A 22,088-nucleotide genomic window follows, 5' to 3' on the forward strand; every position below is an offset into this window, starting at 1 on the left:
AGAGCTTCTGCCTAATAAGCACGGCAGTCGGGTTCGAATACCAGCACAGGTACAAATTTAGGTACATTGCTTCGGCCTACATAATTAAAATAATTTTATTGCATTATTAGACAGAATATCTCCTTACCTCAACTAATAGTAAGCCAGTGACAGGTAATGCCTGAACTATGAGCTGCACTCTAGTGAGGAAATAAAGAAACCACGTACATTTTTAGGCAACCACAGTGAGTGTGTTAAACCACGCATAACTTCCCTGAGACACGAGGTTTTCCTTATAAGCTGCCGATATGATATAGGGATTACTTGCAAGTCATAGATTTCGGTGCGGCGCACACTTCACTATCACGAATACCATAAACCACGTATGAGTCACATAAAGAGTCTGCGTCTTTTATTCTTATCAAAAGCATTCACACATGTTTCCATTGTTACGTGAACCCTCAAAATCTGAAAACTTTATTGCATAATTCATATCTTGAACACCACACGGACTTTAAAAATACCCGCAGCGCCGTATGATTTCAAGTGTATCGCAGTTCAGGACTTCTTTGAAACTGGATAATATCAAAAACGAGAACAACCCAAATGAAACACAGTAATAGCCCTACATTACAAAGTGACTACCGCTGCTCATCATTTCCGATGTTATACAAGGTATTTCCTCCTTCGTCTGTGTATTGCTCGTCAGTCTAGGATCCGAATGAGATAGGGCTGATAGAGAAAATTGAGGAAATCCAAAGAGAAATAGCTCATTCCCTCGCAGGATAATTTAGAAGCACGGAAGCGTAGCGGAGATTTTGAGCCGCCTTCAGTGGCAGATGCAGCGAGGGGGACGTTCTGCATCATGATGTGGTTTACTGTTAAAATACCATTAAGTCAAAAATGGAGTTGATTCCACACGGAGGCCTACCAGCAATCACTCTTCCTGCTGTCACGTTAAGAACGGTATATCCGTTACGTATAAATTATCCTAGACTGGAAGATTCGGTTGAAAGTTGCCACAAGACGTCTAGGTGAGATAGCTGCGCGAGCGCTAGGAAGACCTCTGAGATGCCGCAAAAAGCATGAGAAAGGGTGGGGTGATGCCCAGCCGAGCGCTGGAGGGAAGCAGGCTGAAATTCTCACGGCGGTAAGGATATATTGTATCACCGCATTGTTTTGCACACTATCAATACGACGAAATTCTGACTCTGCCAAACCTAAAGCAGCAAATATTCACTAGAAATACTAAAATCACTTCCAGACCAGCTACTAAAAATCTGATGACAGCGGTAAAATCGAAATGAAAACACAAATTCAACAGAATTCGTACCACATTTGTTCGATACATACCAACAAGGTTATTAACATTTATCAGCAAAATTAACAGTAACAAAAGCTACATACTCACTTCATATGCATACGACCCACAAATGGATATATCTCAACGTCAACTATAAAATAAAATATTTGTTTTAATACTGAACATAGAATCTAAATTTTGTAAGTAAATTATTTAATAGTTATTACTTGAGTGCAAAAATTAAAATTTCTCCACAGATACACGATTGATTTGCATAACTATGGATGATTTGCCAAATTATTTACATTTGTTACTATTCTTTAGTAGGAATATTTATACAAAGCAAGTCAATTTTCGTAAGATGGATATTTGAGTTGAAAAGTGCAGAAGCAGCAAGCTGAATAAAGATGCTCGTCTGATTAGCCCTTGTCGTTCCATTTTTGCAATGTATCAAATATAAATTACAGTTGATTATTGTATAAATTGAACGTATAATGAAGTAATATCTATCTGAAAATTGCCTAAACATGTGTATGGCGTATATACAATACTTTAAACAGCTGTATTTAGTAGAATGTTTGGCTAACTTCAATATACTCAACTGACCGTTGTAGTTAGTCAAGTGACTGAAGTGTTAAATATCATAGCAGTGCATAAGTCTGTCTCTTGACGTTCGTATCTAGTTTGGTATGGTTTTTGGTGTGATCTGAGTGGCCAGCGAGCTGCGTGTGTATAAAAGATAGTTCGGTGACTGGGATATTAGGATATGCATATATTCGGGACTCAAACGGTTCAAGTGGCTCTGAGCACTATGGGACTTAACAGTTCATCAGCCCCTAGAACTTAGAACTACTTAAACCTAACTAACCTAAGGACATCACAGACATCCATGCCAAAGGCAGGATTCGAACCTGCGACCGTAGCGGTCACGCGGTTCCAGACTGTAGCGCGTACAACCACTCTGTCACCCAGGCCAGCCTATTCGGGACTCAGTAATTGTTTACAGAGAATCAGTTTGTCACTTGGAAGATATTTGAACAGTGATTGCTAGAGTGGTGAATAGGCTATTGTGTATAGTGCTGAAACAACTTATTGAACTTCAGGAATTTTATTTTGTATCTATTTTGGTGCACTGCCACAGTGCCTTTGGCTTACATTCGTCGTTCTCTGTGAAGAGTCTGCTTGCTGTGCTAGGTCAGTTACTTTATTTATTATGTGGTTTACCATGTGTAAATACCAGCCAGTGCGAGTCAATAATTCAAAGTAACTTTTGTTATATCTGAATAAACTGGTAGTGGAAATTAATCCTGTGGTTAGGCTGCAACATTGTTCCTATGGATGAATCCTTTCTTATGTCTCTTTTATTTTTTACTGTACTTTTCTTCTGAAAAATCATCTAGATTACGGATATTAGGCCATTATCGACTACAATGACAACGAAAAAAATAACTGCTATAATACACAGTCAAATGGCGGTGCATTCTTGCAAAAATTGCTGCATGAGTGTGGCTAAGCACCATCAAAATTTTTTCTTGCCTCATTTATTTAAGATTCTATTAATTTATTTTTGTATTTTTTTAAACTATCCACTGATTCTTCAATAGGATGGCCATATAATTGATTTCAACTGACCACTGATCATACAATATGTATCAGTTACTGTAACACCCCAGTGCAGTTGCACTGCGAACCATCCACGTCTGGAACAGGAAAATTAGAAATTAACAGTGGTACACGAACTGTCCCTCGCCACACACCATAAGGTGGCTTTCAGAGTATAGATTTAGATGTAGATGTATCTTCGATTGCTTCCGAGTCAACGATTGCTGATGAAAACGACCTTATCAAGTGCTTTTCCTTTCTCGGAGTTACATTCTACAGGGTGTGTATATAATACATACAACTGATGTGACGCCGCAGCAAGTAATATAAGCCGATACGGCAATAACATAGGTTGAAAAGTCTCCTTAGAAAAATAAATGAATTACTGTGCTGATAAACCTCTTACATTATTTGATGTTCAAACAGCTGAGCAAAACTGAACGTACTCAGACATTTCGCTCTTTACCTATTCCGATCAACACTAAACAGACAGCCAATATTTTTAGTGCAACGCAATCTGACTTTCATTAATAACCTACAAGACAATGGCCCTGACTAACATTAACCTATACGTTTCACAAATCACTTACCTCACAAAAAACTTCGTTACTCGAACTACTGCAATACAGCGAGCGCCACTACTGCCAGCTAAATAAAAGATTCAAACTACTGAAGGCACTAACTACTGATAGGCATAGTTAGCAAAAGAAAGATTTTAATAGAGAACAAACAATGTGTTTACCTTAATAGTGTTCAAAAGTCATTATATATATATACACGTCCAGATCGTCCGCTCTCAAAATTCCGTCATCTCACTCCGCACATCCACCACTGCTGGCGGCTCACCTCCAACTGCGCAACGCTACGTGCTGTTAACAGCCAACTGCCCAACACTACAATAGCATACATTGCAACAATGCAAACCAGCCACAGCCTTCACACAGCACAGTCAGTGATTTTCATATAGAGCGCTACGTGGCGTTACCAACATAAAAACCTAAACAGCCTACTTACAAGGTGATGCTGTTTCCTGACGCTCCTGTTAATGTTCTTGTTGCATGGTTTTCAATGTGGCATCGGCTGATATTGGGACGGACATTGCGTCTGTCATTAAGGTTGTGTCAAAATTTTTCTGCGCCACTAGCTTCCTGTACTCTTGCACGCTGAATATGTCTCTTACTTCATTGAGCATGGACGCCGCAATGGTGGCACTTCTCTCCCTATGACGTCAATTTGCTGCATTGGCATTAGGCAATTAAATGCTCCAGACTAGGATGTGGCACAACATACGAAAAAAAAAAAATTGGAAAACAATGTGCGTTTTATAGCGGATATCAGAATAGATAACAGCCGGCACCGGTGGCCGAGCGGTTCTGGGCGCTTCAGTCCGGAACCGCGCGACTGCTATGGACGCAGGATCGAATCCTGCCTCGGGCATGGATGTGTGTGGTGCCCTTAGGTTTAAGTACTTGTAAGTTGTAGGGGACTGATGGCTCAGATGTTAAGTCCCATAGCGCTCAGAGCCATAGATAACACCTGGACAACAAACACATTTGAAAGTAAGTAGCACTTGTAAACCAATAGCAATTATTCAAAATACTATGCAGAGTGGTCAGAAACAGTCTGAAAACATTGAAAGGGTGTTACAGAGTAAATGTAGTTCAGAAAAAATTGCTAAGGAAAAATCCGATTCTTTGCGCCGTTTACAGGTAAATTAGTATTAAAGTAAGCCAGTGAGGCCATTGTGCATGCAAATTCAAACGCCCCTCCAAGGACAGCGTCGCCAGATGCGTTATTCGTTTGGTTCCCTAAAACCGAGCAAGAGAGCGATAGTAAAATTGTAATTAGAACAAGAGCCAAAGGCTGAACAGTCACCTGTGCTATCATCTAGTCTATAGAACGACTGACACTAACTGTATACCGACGACATCAGCAGATTGGTCCCATAGGAAGTTACCACCACCGCCACCACCACCACCACCACCACCACACACTAATTGTATCTTGTCGGCTGCTTGAATTTTCACTTTCATTGACCTGGTTGGCTAATATCAATACTATTTAACTCGAAAATGGGGCAACGTATCAAACTATTTTCGTAGCAATTATTTCTCAGCACAATAAAAGTGCGGCGCTGCACAACAAAGACACGCTAGACGTAATCGTGCAATCCATCACGGACTCTGTGACGGCCGCGGTCATGGACAAACTGCAAGAGTCTGTCGGGCGCAACAGCACCGAAATCCAGTCTCATATTGTACTCTGTCTAATATAAGTTAATTTTTATTCTTTCTTTTCATTTTTTTACGTAAATATTGCTTCGTTATTTCTATACGTACCATAAGTACTCTATTTAAAATCAGTCAATTGTTTCACATAAATATTGCTTCTTTATTTGTCTATCATAAGTGCTCATGTATATTCATATTGTCAGTCAAACGGGAAATAACATTCTCAATTAACAGGAATCTCCTTAAAACCGGCTTTCTATATCTGTTATTTTCATCCTCGTCACTACCACTACTACTACTATTATCTTTTTCGTAACCACTACTGCCACTTTCCATCTTTCTTTTCGCTCCCTTCTCCGATACCTCCAGCTTGTCTTTCACCTTAAGCCCACAGACGCTTGAGTCAGTCACGACCTTGGACACACCTGTAAATATGTCTTCCCCCGCGAAATCCAGCTTTTGTCCCTCCTCCGGCCAGCAGGTAAACGAAGCGCGCTCGGTCCTACAGGCGGCCACAATGGGACGGACAGGTTCCGGCGGCGGGCTCTTTGTGGCCCACGCGAACGCTCAGTCGCTAACGGCTCACTTCGACGAGTTCTGTGACCTGTTCTGCCAATCGCTGTTCCATATTATCCTCGTCTCTGAAACTTGGTTGAAACCAAACATTTCTTCCGACGCTATCCGAATCACTGGTTACTCGCTCCTAAGGGCAGATCGTGAAACACGACGCGGGGGTGGTGTGGTTGCCTATGTTCGCTCTGATCTGAGACCTACTATACTATGCAAATCGGATGCAAAGGGCGAAGGAGAAGCAGAGTTCTTGTTTTTCGAAATACATACATCAAATCAGAAACTGCTAATTGGAGTAATCTATAAACCTGCAAACGTCGATGCTATGTCCTCCTTTCAGTCTGCCCTGTCCTCGTTCGTGACACTGTATGAACACATAATCATTATGGGCGACAAAAACATCGACTTACAGTTAAAATCTCCCTCTGCAGAGAAACTAAGGAGACTGTTCCACTCCAATGATATGAGTTTAACACCGCTGGACCCAACTCATCACACGCCACACAGCCATACACTCATAGATATAATAGCAACAAAGCAACCACATAAAATAATTCGCGCCAATCAGACATCCGCTCCGGGACTCTCTGCTCATGACGTGATATTCTTAAATTACTCAGTGCATACTACCAAAGGAAAACCTCACCTGGTAACCTACAGAAACCTAAAAAATGTTAACCATGACGCTCTTCAAAAGGATTGCTCAGACATCCCTTGGCATGATATAAGCAATGAACCGACTCTAGACGGAAAAATTCGGGAATTATGTCGCAAAATTATTGCACTGTATGATAAACGTGCTCCTCAACGCACTGTCAAGGTAAAGAGAGCTCCCGCTCCGTGGCTCACCACTGCATTACGCCAGTTAATGAATAAACGTGATGCTGCACATAGGGCCTTCAAGCGTAACCCAACTCCCGAGGCGTACGAAGCTTATAGGAGACTCCGAAATAGAACCAAGCAAAGTGTGAGGAATGCCAAAATCAGACATGCCCGCTCTGTCGTATGCGGCATATCAAAACCTGCTGCGCAGTTTCGGTATACGGAAGCGAAGATCTGACGCTGTTTATCAAGCGTCTGGAGAAGAATTAAATGATATCTTCTCAATAGCTGTAAACTGCCACGGAGCGACAAATTACCAGCCCCAAGATATCAATCTCTCGAGAGACAAGTTTTTCCTAAAACATGTCACTGCCGGCACAGTACACAAGGCCATTATGAGAATCTCTTCCGAGGCATTAGGAAATGATGGAGTGAGCATTGGTATGATTAAGAACGTCGTAGACACTATTACTCCAGTTATCACAGACATCTTCAACCTGTCTCTTGTCAGTAGTACATATCCTACTGAGTGGAAGCAAAGTTTAATTCAACCTATACCCAAGACTGACAACCCTAAGTCGTCAGGTGACTACAGGCCGATCAGCATACTACCTGCAATATCTAAAGCCCTAGAATACATCGTCCATGAACAGCTGACGGATTACCTCAAAACTAATAACATCCACGACAAATATCAGTCAGACTTTCGAAAGCAACATAGTACAGCAACTACATTAATCAAAGTAATTGATGACATTGAACATGCTATGGACAGATGTGAAGCTACCATCCTAACGCTGCTTGACTTTAGCAAGGCTTTTGATACAGTTGACTTTGAGATATTACTCATTACAATGAAGGAGCTGAATTTCTCAAACAGCGCAATACACTGGTTCTACAGCTACCTCAAAAACAGAAGTCAACAAGTCATTTGTTGGTCGGAAAAGTCATCATGGAAAAACGTGCGCTCTGGAGTTCCCCAAGGCTTCGTCCTTGGTCCATTACTCTTCTCACTGTACATTAATGATATTTCTTCAGTGATTCACTCCTGCAACTACAATCTATATGCCGACAACATCCAACTGTACATAAGTGCAAGCCCCAAGAACATTGCTGACGCAGTAGTGAGTATGAACGCAGATCTTTGCTCTGTTTCTCGATGGGCACAGAACCTAGGTCTGAAACTAAACCCCAAGAAATCCCAGGTCATACTTATATCTCATCCCAAGTGAATCAGTCGGTACTTTCGTGAAACAGTCCCTCAAATACTCCTCAATGGTACCCAACTACCATACCAAAAAACAGTAAAAGACCTTGGAATAATCTTGGATGAACACCTAAACTGGGAAGAACAAACAGTCACAGCTTGCCGGAAATCGCTCTCCTCCCTACATGCAATTCAAAAATTTAGAAAAATATTTCCAACCTACGTTAAACAAAAATTAGTCCAAACACTAGTTTTGCCTTATCTTTACTACTGTGATGTAGTTCAACACGGCACAAATAGTGAAAATTCGAGACGCCTCGAGCTAGTGATGAATGCTTGCATTAGATACGTGTGCAATATACGGTTGTATGATCATATCAGTCCTTCATACTCCCAGCTAGGTTGGATACGCCCATATAAGGCACGCGATCTCCACACGATGTGCTTAGTTCATCGATTTCTTAGCCACTGGTGCCCCCAATACTTATCTTCTCACATTAAACACCTATCATCATTCCACAAGCGCAATACCAGATCGGATACGTCTAGCATCTTGGCTGTACCTTTACATAACACAAAATCTTTCTCCATGTCATTCTCCATCTCAGCCATACGATTATGGAACGCGCTCCCCTGTGATCTGCGTCTTATCCAGAACCACTCAACATTCAAGAGGGAACTCAAGACTTACATATTAGGGACGGTATAGCCACCATTGTTGAGCCCCTCTCATCTCTTTCTTTCTCCTCTCCATCATAGCTTCGTATTTTACCATTCTATTTCTCTTCCTCTAACCTACTACCTCTTCTATATCTCTTTCACCCCATTCTATCGTCTTATGTCTCTGCTTGATGAGAATAACTCACAAGCTGCAGGAATATATAACGAGAAAATTCCCAACTTGCAATAGGACTGTCATTCATAAAAGAAAAATATGTTTACTTTCATATACATAGTCATTACTATTACTATTATTATTATTATTATTCTTGATTGATATAATTATTTTTTGATTGTTATAATTATCATTGTACTACTTTTATAATCTCTATTTTTTTTCTTTAACATTAATACTGTATAACATGTTATATGTCCTTAATGTTCTGTAGAAACTGAAATTTGTTGAATCTGAGTATGCCTGGTTAGGTGTAAGAGAGGGCCTGAAGGCCCTAATCTTGCCAGGTAAAATAAATGCATAAATAAATAAATAAATAAATAAATAAATAAATAAAACAAGCCAGAAATCTTTTCAGATTGTTTCTGACCATCCTGTGTAGCCAGGGCAACGACAGCTGCAAATGTGCATCTTGAAAATTAGAAACCCGATTCAGGTGAAAGAAAATCGTTGTTATTGGACTCGCCACCAGTTTAGTGGCATTAGAGTTATCTCATCAGGTGATCATCTAGATATATAGACATAACGATTATATTAGTCCATAATCTTAACTGCAGTTGTAAGGCTCCCTCACGTCTCATGTCACAAGATAAACATTGGATGTATATGAATGAACGAACATTTGTCTTCAATTTAGAATGAAAACGAAATCACTAAGGAGGCTGTAAGACGGAAATACATATTTCAAACTAACTGTTCAATCCATGATCGCATAAAATTTTGGTTTTGCTTGAACCTGATGAGAAATGCTCTACCCATCTGTCAAATATACTGCATGATGCAATTATCACAGGTAATGCAACATACCCCGTGGCAATATATGTAGTACAAGTATCATGCATAAAAGACACATAATGTATATCCACAAGACATGTGGCCTGTAACTCAAAAATCGTCATGACGATCTCTCCAGTGGCAAACGATTCCGGAATAGTCCCCCAATCGGATCTCCGAGAGGGGACTGCCAAGGGTCTGAAGATTGAACAACCAACGAAACGATATAGTTGTACGAGGTTTCGCCGGCAAAACTCTGCCTATGTTTTGAAAAATCGGAGAGAGTGCAGTGTCAAGCGACCATAGGTCACGAATCAGCCTATTTACCCCGTTAACAACATATGAGAAAGCACTACAACATCAAAGCCATGAAAAGTTGTAGATTGTGCAGCAGACTAGCTGCCAACATAGATGACCAATAACATCATGTAAGTAAGAAAATAAAAAATAACGCACTGAACATAGCTAAAAAAGTTCTGAAACATGTCTGGGCAAAACAAAACTGAAAAGGTACATTGCATAAGGCGGATTTCCTCGTCCTGTTTTCATAACAAGCGCGAACTTAAGAAGAAGAACTGCCACACCGCTAGATGATTACTACACATATCATTAAAATGGCGTGATAAGACCCGAAACACAAATCAATTACAACTGGTCGGCCACAAACATACCAAATAATGGTCCCCACAAGGGGCCAAACTCAATGACAACCTTGTAACTTGAACATTTAAAACGAACAAATGACCAGTTACGAAATAATGGAACTAATGGCACCCTGCATAGCAGACACAATTACAATTTTGGAAGAGGAACAATTAAAAGACCAAGATGTGCAAGTACTTAATAATAAAGTCACTCTACTTCATGTGGAGTTATCCAATACCAATGTGTAAATGCAACAGGGCGCAGCGACAGTATAGTGACGGCTGTACAGACCTCCACCCAGTGTTTTAATCGCCGATCTCCTACGGGCAATACCAGTATGGCGCAACCGATGAGCTCTTTCATGCTCCCTTCCAAATTACAGTTCTCCAAGCAACTGCTCTCTCAACTACAACTAGGCCGCGCCGTCACTCCAGGTGCGCCCAAGTTGTTTTCCGGCACGTATACGGGCTGCTCCCAGCACACGGTCCCGCTCGTCACCTTCCTTGTGCCGCTGCTAACTCTTTACTCCTTCGCTGTCCGAACCAGGCCGCCTCGCGGACCACATTCGCACCAAAAGCCTATGTCATAAAGAGATTCTACACAACCAGTGATTCCACCAGAAAGGTACAAAGTGGAACAATATCAAAATTTTACAGAAGTTTTCCACCTACGGCCCAATTTCAGTTATATCGCGGTCAGACAGAAATTTCGAAATCAAGTACAGAATTGTAAGGCTTACCCAGGCGCAGAGAATCTGATAACAATGTAGTGGTGATGAAGATTAGGTTGAAGTTTAAGAGATTAGTAAAGAAGGATGAATAAGCAAAGAAGTGGGATGTAGAAGTACTAAAGAATCACGAGATACCCTTAAAGTTCTCTGAGGCTGTAGATACAGCAATAAGGAAGAATCCAGTGGGCAGTAGTTGAAGAAAAATGGACATATCTAAAAAAGGCAATCACAGAAGTCAGAAAGAGGAACTTAGGTACAAATAAGATAATTGCGAAGAAACCATGGGTAACAACAGAAACACTTCGCTTGATCGCTGAAAAAAGAAAGTGCACAAATGTTCAGGGAAATACAAGAATACAAAAATACAAGTCGCTGAGGAATGAAATAAATAGGAAGTGCAGGGAACCTAAGTAGAAATGGCTAAATTAAAAAATGTGAAGAAATCAAAAACATATAGAAATGTCAAAACAATCTTCCGTAAAATTAAAAGCAAGGGTGGTAACACTAAGACTGCAACGGGAATTCCACTGCTAAATGCAGAAGAATGAGCGGATAGGTGGAACGAGTACAATGAAGGCATCTATGAGGGGCAAGAGTTGTCTCATGTGATAGAAGAAGAAACAGGAGTCGATTTAGAAGAGATATGGGATGTAGCATTAGAATCAGAATTTAAAAGAACTTCGGAAGACTTAATACCAAATAAAGGTGAAGGGATAGATAACATTCTAAGAATTTCTAAAATAATTTGAGGAAGAGGCAACAAAACAACTATTCGCGATGGCGTGTAGAATATATGAGTCTGGCGACATACCATCACACTCTGGGAAAAATATCATTCACACAATTCCGAAGATTGCAGGAGCTGACAAATGCGAAAATTATCGAAGATCCAAGTTGCTAACAGGAATAACATACAGAATAATGGAAAATTAGCTTGAGTATGTGTTAGATGATGATCAGTCTGGCTTTAGGGAAGGGCAAGGCACCAGAGAGGCAATTCTGACGTTGAGGTTCACAATGGAAGGGAGACAAACAAAAATCAAATCCCATTCATAGGTTCTGTCGACATGGAAAAAGGATTAGATAATGTAAAATGGTGCAAGATATTCGTAATTCTGAGAAAAACAGCGGTCATCTGTAGGTAAAGATGGGTAATATACAATATATACAAGAGTCAAGAGGGGATAATAAGAGTGGTAAACCAAAAATGAAGTACTAGGATTAAAAAGGCTGTAAGATAAGGAAATTGTCTTTCGCCACTGTTCTATCTATACATCGAAGAAGCGATGATAGAAAGAAAAGAAGGGTTCTGAAATGTAAACACATCAAAAAAAGGTTTGTATCACCTCGGTTCTGGAAATTCCGAAACCTGTATAGAAAATTGGAATAGAGATCAACATTAACATCATTCCCGCCCTTTTTATTGCTCATGAAAAACACACATCGCATGTTGCACCACCACACAGCGAGACCTTCAAAGGTGGTTGCTCAGATTGCTGTACACACCGATGCTTTGAAACGTCCCCATTCAACAATTATACTTTACTGTGCTTAAACTGACACACAATATTTTTTAGCGCAACGCAATCTGACTTTCAATAATCCCTACAAAAGAATGGCCCTGACTAACATTAACCTATACTTTTCACAAATCACTTACCTCACAAAAATCTTCGTTACTCGAACTACTGCAATACAGCGAGCGCCACTACTGCCAGCTAAATAAAAGATTCAAACTACGGAAGGCACTAACTACTGATAGGCATAGTTAGCAAATGAAAGATTTTAATAGAGAACAAACAATGTATTTACCTTAATAGTGTTGAAAAATCATAATATACATAGCAGTTCATGACATCCAGTCTTACAAATTTCCAAACTCCGCCATTTCTCTCCCCACATCCACCACTGATGGCAGCTCACCTCCAACTGCGCAACGCTTCGCGCTGTTAACGTCCAGCTGCCCAACACTACAATGGCAGACAACAATGCAAACTAGCTACAGACTGCACACAGCACAGCCAGTGATTTTCATACACAGCGCTACGTAACGTTGCCAATAAGAAAACATAAACAGCCTACTTACATAGCCCCCATGCTCCCCACAAAAAATTTTACAAATTGTTTTGGGCACTGGCCAATACAGATTTGAAAAAAATATTTCATAATTACAGTAAGAAAGATATCAAATGCACACATTTATTAATACAATGTTGGTCAAAAGCTAAAATTTTCTCACAGTCCATAAAGACAGTCCTGATCATTCATCACAGTAAAACTGCAGTTTTTTTTCTCAAAGTCTGAGCAGTAATAGACAATGCACACGGAAGTAGTGGATTTCCGTGCAGTCTTGAAGAAGTAGTGTTGTCCTTCCAACGGAAAGACAGTGCTGACTCTTGACATGCTGACAGGTAATGGGCCACAACAGAGCTAACCCACAGCAGAGTCAGTCGAAGTTGAAGAATATTGGTAGGTAGGTCATCACAGAGTAGACCCACTGTAGTCCTGGTAGAGATTACGGTATTGGTGGGCCATCAAAGATGCAGACCCACTGCAATCTTTGTAGAAATAATGGTATTGATGGATCATCAAAGGTGTAGACCCACTGTAGTCCTTGTAGAGATGGCCAGCAGCCGTCTGCTGCGACTGTGCAGGTGCACAATCACCATCGAAGAGTCTTGCAGACAATATAGCAAGTCCATAACCACCTCTTGTGCACTCACAAAGTTTTTGGAATTGTCCTTAGAACCAGCAATGCTGTTATCCAGTCCCTTGCTGAATTTTTAACACACATGCAAACACTAACAGTCCCTACTTCTCACATATTGTCCATATACTATGACCAACAGAAACGTGTGCAGTGAAATGGAACTTACAAGTTAATTAATTTGATGAACTGGTGTCAATTACAATTTGATAACATAAGAATACAATAAAAAAGGTACAAAATACATCATTAAAGAAGATAACAATACAGATAACATTTGTAGTAAAACAGGCTTTACAAAAGAATAGAAATAAACATATACATCAGTGTTACAGGAATTATGACATAAGTTCATACATAAAAGATCAGAATAACTTTCGAAACATCAACTTCACACATGAGCATTAAAACAAAACAGAATAAATAATGTCTAAACATAATAAATAATGTCTAAACATCTCTACAAAGTAAATAACTTATTATTAATGCCAATTATATTTGAGGATAACAGTATTCCTCATCATAGTGAATGTAGCTTAGTATTAGAGGAGAAAAAAATTCTATGAAACAGTACACAGAGACAGGAAGAAAACAAATACACAGGGGTACACAAACTCATAGGGGGATAACACAATGGAAAGGACAGGGTTCGTTTTAAGTGTAACATTTGGTACTGCAGTATTTTGCGAACAAATCCTTTTTTGTTCTTGGAGATCTCCCTTCGTTCATCATTATTCCCAAAAAGTCCTATCTATACCTCTTTTCTGTATTCTAACCATATTTCTTTCAGAATAATTATGGCTCATTGTACAATACTCATTTTGGCCCAAATCGTTTCCATATAACTTCTCAGAGCATATCTTCCAATTTATCACAACTCTTTCTCACATATAGCCTACCCCATCTTAAACTAACTTAAATCTACTGAGCTCAGATGCTAAGCTAAGGGACGAGGCAATGCAGCAGCACAAAACAATTAACACAAACAGCAGCTAGAAACTAGATATTAAACAAATTGAGTTAATAAATACATAAAGCAAGCCATATGGCATTTCTCTCAACTAGCAAGACAATAGCCGTAAAATGTTTCTCATCGTTTCATTAGGCATTTTAGTAAATATCATAAATTAAGAGGTCCACAGTATAATCATATGTTTTCAAGTTTGAGCTTGTCGTATTTGCGATGCTTTCTACAAAGGAATGTCAATAGCGCGGATAATGGCCTCATTCTTCTCCACCTAATGGCTTTTTCTCAAGGCGGCTGGCACACCTGGCCGCTCACAACGCATTACATCACGGTCACTTACCTTTCTTAACGAAATATTTACGACACCAGTTTGCAATACAGTGACAGTCTCATATTAAAAAAATTTCACAGGTCAAGAATTTGCGTTAAAATATGTAGAAAATAAAATCCTATAAATATAAGAGTGTCCAAAAAATTTTTGACAGCATTGTAATACATTCACACATGTACACACATTTCATAATTCTTAAAGTACGATTCTTGGTTTCCAACATCCTTTTCCACAAATCAGAGACCCTAACCACTACTAATTATTCCTTACCTTATTATACATATACATATTCGTCAACACTTCTACAATATTTCATCATAAGAAATACATAGCATAATCAAATTCCTCATATAGCATCAGCTTATTGATCATAAACATACCTCAACAGCATAATACACATCGTCGTCGTAAAAATAACATCAAGGCTCCTCAGTCAAATCTCAAAAACGTCATAGCTTTCCGCAATAATGTCAAAACCTAAAAAAATTCTCTGCTCATTTCAATAGTGTCATCTACCTCAAACGTACTTTAAAATCATGCTCCCTTACCAAATACATCATTCTAAGCTCTCATAAAATTTTATTTTAACCAGTGCTGCAGTGCAGCTAGAAACTAGATATTAAACAAATCGAGAAAATAAATACATAAAGCAAACCATATGGCATTTCTCTCAACTAGCAAGACAATAGCCGTGAAATGTTTCTCATCGTTTCATTAGGCATTTTAGTAAATATCATAAATTAAGAGGTCCACAGTATAATCATATGTTTTCAAGTTTGAGCTTGTCGTATTTGCGATGCTTTCTACAAAGGAATGTCAATAGCGCGGATAATGGCCTCATTCTTCTCCACCTAATGGCTTTTTCTCAAGGCGGCTGGCACACCTGGCCGCTCACAACGCATTACATCACGGTCACTTACCTTTCTTAACGAAATATTTACGACACCAGTTTGCAATACAGTGACAGTCTCATATTAAAAAAATTTCACACGTCAAGAATTTGCGTTACAAATATGTAGAAAATAAAATCCTATAAATATAACAGTATCCAAAAAATTTTCGACAGCATTGTAATACATTCACACATGTACACACATTTCATAATTCTTAAAGTACGATTCTTGGTTTCCAACATCCTTTTCCACAAAGCAGAGACCCTAACCACTACTCATTATTCCTTACCTTATTATACATATACATATTCGTCGACACTTCTTCAATATTTCATCATAAGAAATACATAGCATAATCAAATTCCTCATATAGCATCAGCTTATTGATCATAAACATACCTCAACAGCATAATACACATCGTCATCGTAAAAATAACATCAAGGCTCCTCAGTCAAATCTCAAAAACGTCATAGCTTTCCGCAATAATGTCAAAACCTAAAAAAATTCTCTGCTCATTTCAATAGTGTCATCTACCTCAAACGTACTTCAAAATCATGCTCCCTTACCAAATACATCATTCTAAGCTCTCATAAAATTTTATTTTAACCAGTGCTGCAGTGCAGCTAGAAACTACAAATTAAACAAATTGAGTAAATAAATACATAAAGCAAGCTATTTGGCATTTCTCTCAACTAGCAAGACAATAGCCGAGAAATGTTTCTCATCGTTTCATTAGGCATTTTAGTAAATATCATAAATTAAGAGCTCCACAGTGTAATAATATGTTTTCAAGTTTGAGTGTGTCGTATTTGCGATGCTTTCTACAAAGAAATGTCAATAGCGAGGATAATGAGGCCTCTTTCTTCTCCACCTAATGACTTTTTCTCAAGGCGGCTGGCACACCTGGCCGCTCACAACGCATTACGTCACGGTCACTTACCTTTCTTAACGAAATATTTTCGACAGCAGTTTCCGCTACAGTGACAGTCTCATATAAAAATTTCACAGGTCGAAAATTTGCATTACAAATGTGTAGAAACAAACTCCTGTAAATATAACAGTGTCCAAAAATTTTCGCCAGCATTGTGATACATTCACGCATTTACATACATTTCATAACTCTTAAAGTACGATTCTTGGTTTCCAAAATCCTTTTCATAAATCAGAGTCCCTAAGCACTACTCCTTAGTCCTTACCTTATTACACATGTACATATTGATAATCATCAACACATCTTCAATATTTCATCATAATAACTACATAACATAATCAGATTCCTCATATAGCATCATCTCATTGATCACAAACATTCCTCAAAAGCATAATACACATCGTCATCGTAATAATAACACCATAACACCTCAGCCAAATCTCAAAAACGTCGTAGCTTTCTGCAATAATTTTAAAACCTAAAAAAAATTCTCTGCTCAATTCAATACTGTCATCTACCTCAAGCGTACTTTAAAATCATGCTCCCTTACCAAATACGTCATTCAAAGCTCTCATATTATCACAATGGTTCCGAAAAAATATGAACAGTTCACAAAGTACAGACAAAATACAATTTCATAAGTATGAAATTATCCAACTGTGTAATTGCGTAAACATGTGTCACTGATGTAGTAAAAAAAATGTTTGTCTCTCAATTAAATGATCAGATAGCTGTGTAATTTATGTGTTAGAGAAATATGGTACCGAAGTGTAAAGTTGTATAAGCAAATACCATTTTAGCTAGGGCTCTTTGTGCTTGCCAAACACATGGTACACAAAGTAAGCGTATACCCCCCTGAGGATTAATGTAATTATACCCTCAGGTGTTACAGATTACAGCAATGGAATGAAATGTATCACGGAAAACCTTTGTATCATTGAACTTCAAATATTTTTAAAAATAAATGATTTAAGTACAAAATTAATCACTCAAATACGTGTCCTGTAGCGCTAAATGTGCGTCTTGCTGTAAGATAATCTCTGTGGAAGTGTCGTAGTTACTGTCCTCCGAAAGCTAAGTTCTGCAGATGCCAATGTACTTACCTCATGACAAACAAAAGTGAAATGCTTTGCGTATAGATATCTTAGTTATTACGCTTATTGTTGTGATGAAGAAAGTACTGTGCTGTAACGTATTGTTGTGCTATGGAAAAGGCAGTCTCATTGTAGCTATACCACAAAAGTTACTACTAAAACATGTTTTACTTTCCAGAAGAATTCAGAAAAACTGTGCAGATATAAAACAGATACACCGAAAAAGCAACATTGTAAGTTGTTACTCATTAGTAGCTTCGTGATAAAATCGTGTAGCTGTCACATAAACTAACCACTGTCTCATCTGGTATCTCACAGAAAGTACTTTAAATCCAGAATGTATTTTCAAGTAAACCAAAATGTTGCATTAAAATCTCATTAGCAGTACTGGTAAATGTTCTAAGTATGTAAGTCTTATAGTCATTACGTAATCGTGCAACTAACAAGCAAGAATGTACACACACAATAACACTGTGTCGTCTGTTCACCATAACAGTGCATTCGTAATTTCTGTTTAAATATGTTCTCTTGGTTCTTAACTCGATATTTAACTTCAAACATTGTTGCATGTTAACAGTTTATTAAGTCTGACAAATTGTACTAGTAGCGTGAAGTGAAAAGTTTTATGGCAAAGACTAAGTTAAAAAGCAGATTATCTTTCAATAAACGGTTTTACATTTGAAATGTGGTCAATCTTTTACTCGTCACAGTACTCAGAGTTTCAACATCGACCCAGTTATCGTGCGGTATACGTCGGTAAAGAATACTGGAATTTTTCTCAAGGTAAGCGTCTATGTTATTTTTCTCTGAGCCAGCCCGCGCACATGGCTGCCTGTGGTGCGAGTCATTGTCTGACTCTTTGTTGGCACGCGCCGTTATGGGGATTGGGAGACCTAACTTCTACAAATTCACCGTGGCGAGGAAGCCCTGCCCTGTTTGAAGCTCGTCGGTAGTTTACATAGTTTCTTGTTTGTTGGTCATGTGGTGGAGAATTTCTCCCTGAATTATCACTGCATGGTGGACCGTTGCGTCTGTAGTTATTCTGTCTCCCGTGATAATAATAGTTCTGGTTACCGTATTGTCTGTTTCTATGACTGTGTGTGTCATATTCATTGCTACGGAAATGCGATCTTTCTCTGTAGTTATTACTACTTTGCCAACGTTTGTCATATGGGTGGTGTCTGTTTTGGTCACGATTTGTGTTGTGAGAATAGCCTTGTCGTGTCAAATTACTATTTCTTTCATCGCGGAATTGCGACGGATGTGACCTGTAATTGTTGTGTTCCTGTTTTCGCGTTCCGCGATTATCAGTGCCAATTTCTAATTCTTGTAAGAGTCCCTGAAAAGCTTCAATGTCGTCTTTGCAACGTCCTGCCAAAATAATATGTAGTAAATGTTCAGGTAATTTGATTAAGAAAATGCGGATGAGTTCTGAGGGGCTGTATGGGTTTGACAGGTACTGATTCTTGTTTAACATGTCTTCAAAATATTTCACAAGACTGGGAATTCAGATTGTTCGAAATGTTTCATCATTATGATGCTATGTTTTACTCGGTCGTGTGTAGCTTGAGACCAATATGCTGAGAGGAAGGCATGATAAAATTCTCCTTCACTGTGACAATCGTGAATGACCGATCGCATTCTTACAGCTGGTTCATGCTCTAAGTAGCCACACACAAATTCTAATCTGTGCTGCAATGACCAGTTGGGAGGAAAACAATGAGAGAATTGATGAAGCCATGCTCGTGGGTGAATGTCGTTGCCAGAATTCATAAATGTTTTGAATTTACGTGTGGTAATGAACAGCTTATAGTCAAAATCATCGTGTCGGCGAGTCGCACATCGCTCATTGTTACTTCGTTTCGGCGGTTCCATCTCAAAATTCAATGCGCCTTGCCAATTTCTTTCATAATTTCCGAAGTGTCCTGTGTTATTATTTTGTGGTTGCTCCATATTTCTATGTCCCTCTTCCCATACTGGAGCGCGAGTGTCCTCTGAAATATGTAATTCTTGTATTACTTGTGCCAACTGATCTTGTACTTCCCGGATTTCTCTTTTGTACTGTGCAGTGATTTGATTTTGATTTTGTTTGAATTTTCTAATTTGTTCATACTCTTCAGTGTCAGTGAAAGCTACAGGTCTTTTGTCATTCAGATCATCATCTACCTTTGTAGATAAGTTAGTGAATTGATCTGAAAGTTCGGCTACTTTATCCCATAGTGAAATTATTTCCTCTGTTTGTTTTTCTGCACCAAGTTTCAGAGTGTCCATTTGTGTTGAAATCGTATCTACTGTGTCCTTTAAGTTTTCATGAGTTTCTGCAAGTTGCGTAACCGAATCGGTAGATGCAACTGAGTCAATTGTAGCTTGCAAGGTCTCATGATTTTCATGAACAATAATTTGCAGTTCTTTTATGGCTGCTTCGTGATTCTGTAATGCATTTTCATGCCGCGAAAAAATAGGTTGAAAATGCTCACAAATTTGTGTTTTTACGTCATTAAAGGCTTTTTGACATTTCGATTCAATGTTATGTAACTCAGTAATTAAATCTTCACGTGTTTGTACAAGTGTGATGTCTAACTTTTGAAGCTTTTGCTGTGTTTGTCTCTGATTTTGTTCCATTGTGTCCAATTGTTGCTGTGTTTGTCTCTGATTTTGTTCCATTGTGTCTAACTTTTGAAGATTTTGTTCCATTGTTTCTAACTTTTGAAGATTTTGTTCCACTGTGTCTAACTTTTGAAGCTTTTGCTGTGTTTGTCTCTGATTTTGTTCCATTTCTTGCATTAATTGCAATAATAATGTATCAGTGTCTGGATTGTGTTTCTCTATGCTTTTTGGCAGTGCATTTTCACCGGCAACATTCGCATTTTGAAAAGCAGAAAATGTGTCTTGACTTATTTGAGAAAACGGTGAGGACGCAAAACCTGAATCTGCAGTATTTGCAAGATTGTGTCCTGTCATTTCGGATTCCTGAGGCGAGCTGTTGCCGACCGATCGATCGATAATGCTTCCCTGTTCACTATTTGTTTCACTGTCTACGCCATTGTTTGCCGCCCGCTCCATTTCCCTATGCACAATTACCAAATTACTATGTAGAACATTAGTTAATTCATTACACGGTGGTGCTAAAACACTGCTTTCGTCTTCACTGTCATTTCTCAGTTTACTTTGGAGCCTAGTATTACTTTTTCACACGCCATTATTGTCACAATATTTCACACGACAACACAGAAAAGCACAATTTGAAGAGCAAAATAACAAAACACATTAACATAGCATTGAAAATAGAATCTAGTTAATTGCAAGCGCAGCTGCGAAATACTTGGTGCAAATCTACATGCATGCCACAACTGTGTACAACAATGAAAAACTACAACCTCAAAGGAAATTCTCTCTATAATTACGCGCTAACAATAAACAAAAGCTACACTCATTACACAAACTAAGAGAAAATATCAGAAGATTCCAGTGAGGTATCCTCGGCTAAGGGTCGACATATGAAACGTCCCCTTAGAAAAATTATACAGGACTGTGCTTAAACTGACACAAAATATTTTTTAGCGCAACGCAATCTGACTTTCAATAATCCCTACAAAAGAGTGGCCCTGACTAATATTAACCTATACGTTTCACAAATCACTTACCTCACAAAAATCTTCGTTACTCGAACTACTGCAATACAGCGAGAGCCACTACTGCCAGCTAAATAAAAGATTCAAACTACGGAAGGCACTAACTACTGATAGGCATAGTTAGCAAATGAAAGATTTTAATAGAGAACAAACAATGTATTTACCTTAATAGTGTTGAAAAGTCATAATATACATAGCAGTTCATGACATCCAGTCTTACAAATTTCAAAACTCCGTCATTTCTCTCCCCACATCCACCACTGATGGCGGCTCACCTCCAACTGCGCAACGCTACGCGCTGTTAACGTCCAGCTGCCCAACACTACAATGGCAGACAACAATACAAACTAGCCACAGACGGCACACAGCACAGCCAGTGATTTTCATACAGAGCGCTACGTAACGTTGCCAATAAGAAAACATAAACAGCCTACTAACAACTTGCAATACCCAGTAGCACGTCCTCTTGCATTGACGCACGCCTGTATTCATCGCGACATACTATCCACAAGTTCATCAAGGTACTGTTGGTCCAGATTGTCCCACTCTTTAACGGCGATTCGGCGTTTATCCCACAGAGTGGTTGGTGGGTCACGCCATTCGGCATGTTGTTGACCCAACCGTACCGCGATGCATGTTGTCGTGTTTGCTAAGATGGACCTCGCGATGGACGTCGGGAGTTAAGCTGCGCATCATGCAGCCTACTGCGGACAGTTTGAGTCGTAACACGAAATCCTGTGGCTACACGAAAAACATTATTCAACATGGTGGCGT

This window comes from Schistocerca nitens, chromosome 2, assembly GCF_023898315.1.
Source record: "Schistocerca nitens isolate TAMUIC-IGC-003100 chromosome 2, iqSchNite1.1, whole genome shotgun sequence".
NCBI classification, from domain to species: Eukaryota; Metazoa; Arthropoda; class Insecta; order Orthoptera; family Acrididae; genus Schistocerca; species Schistocerca nitens.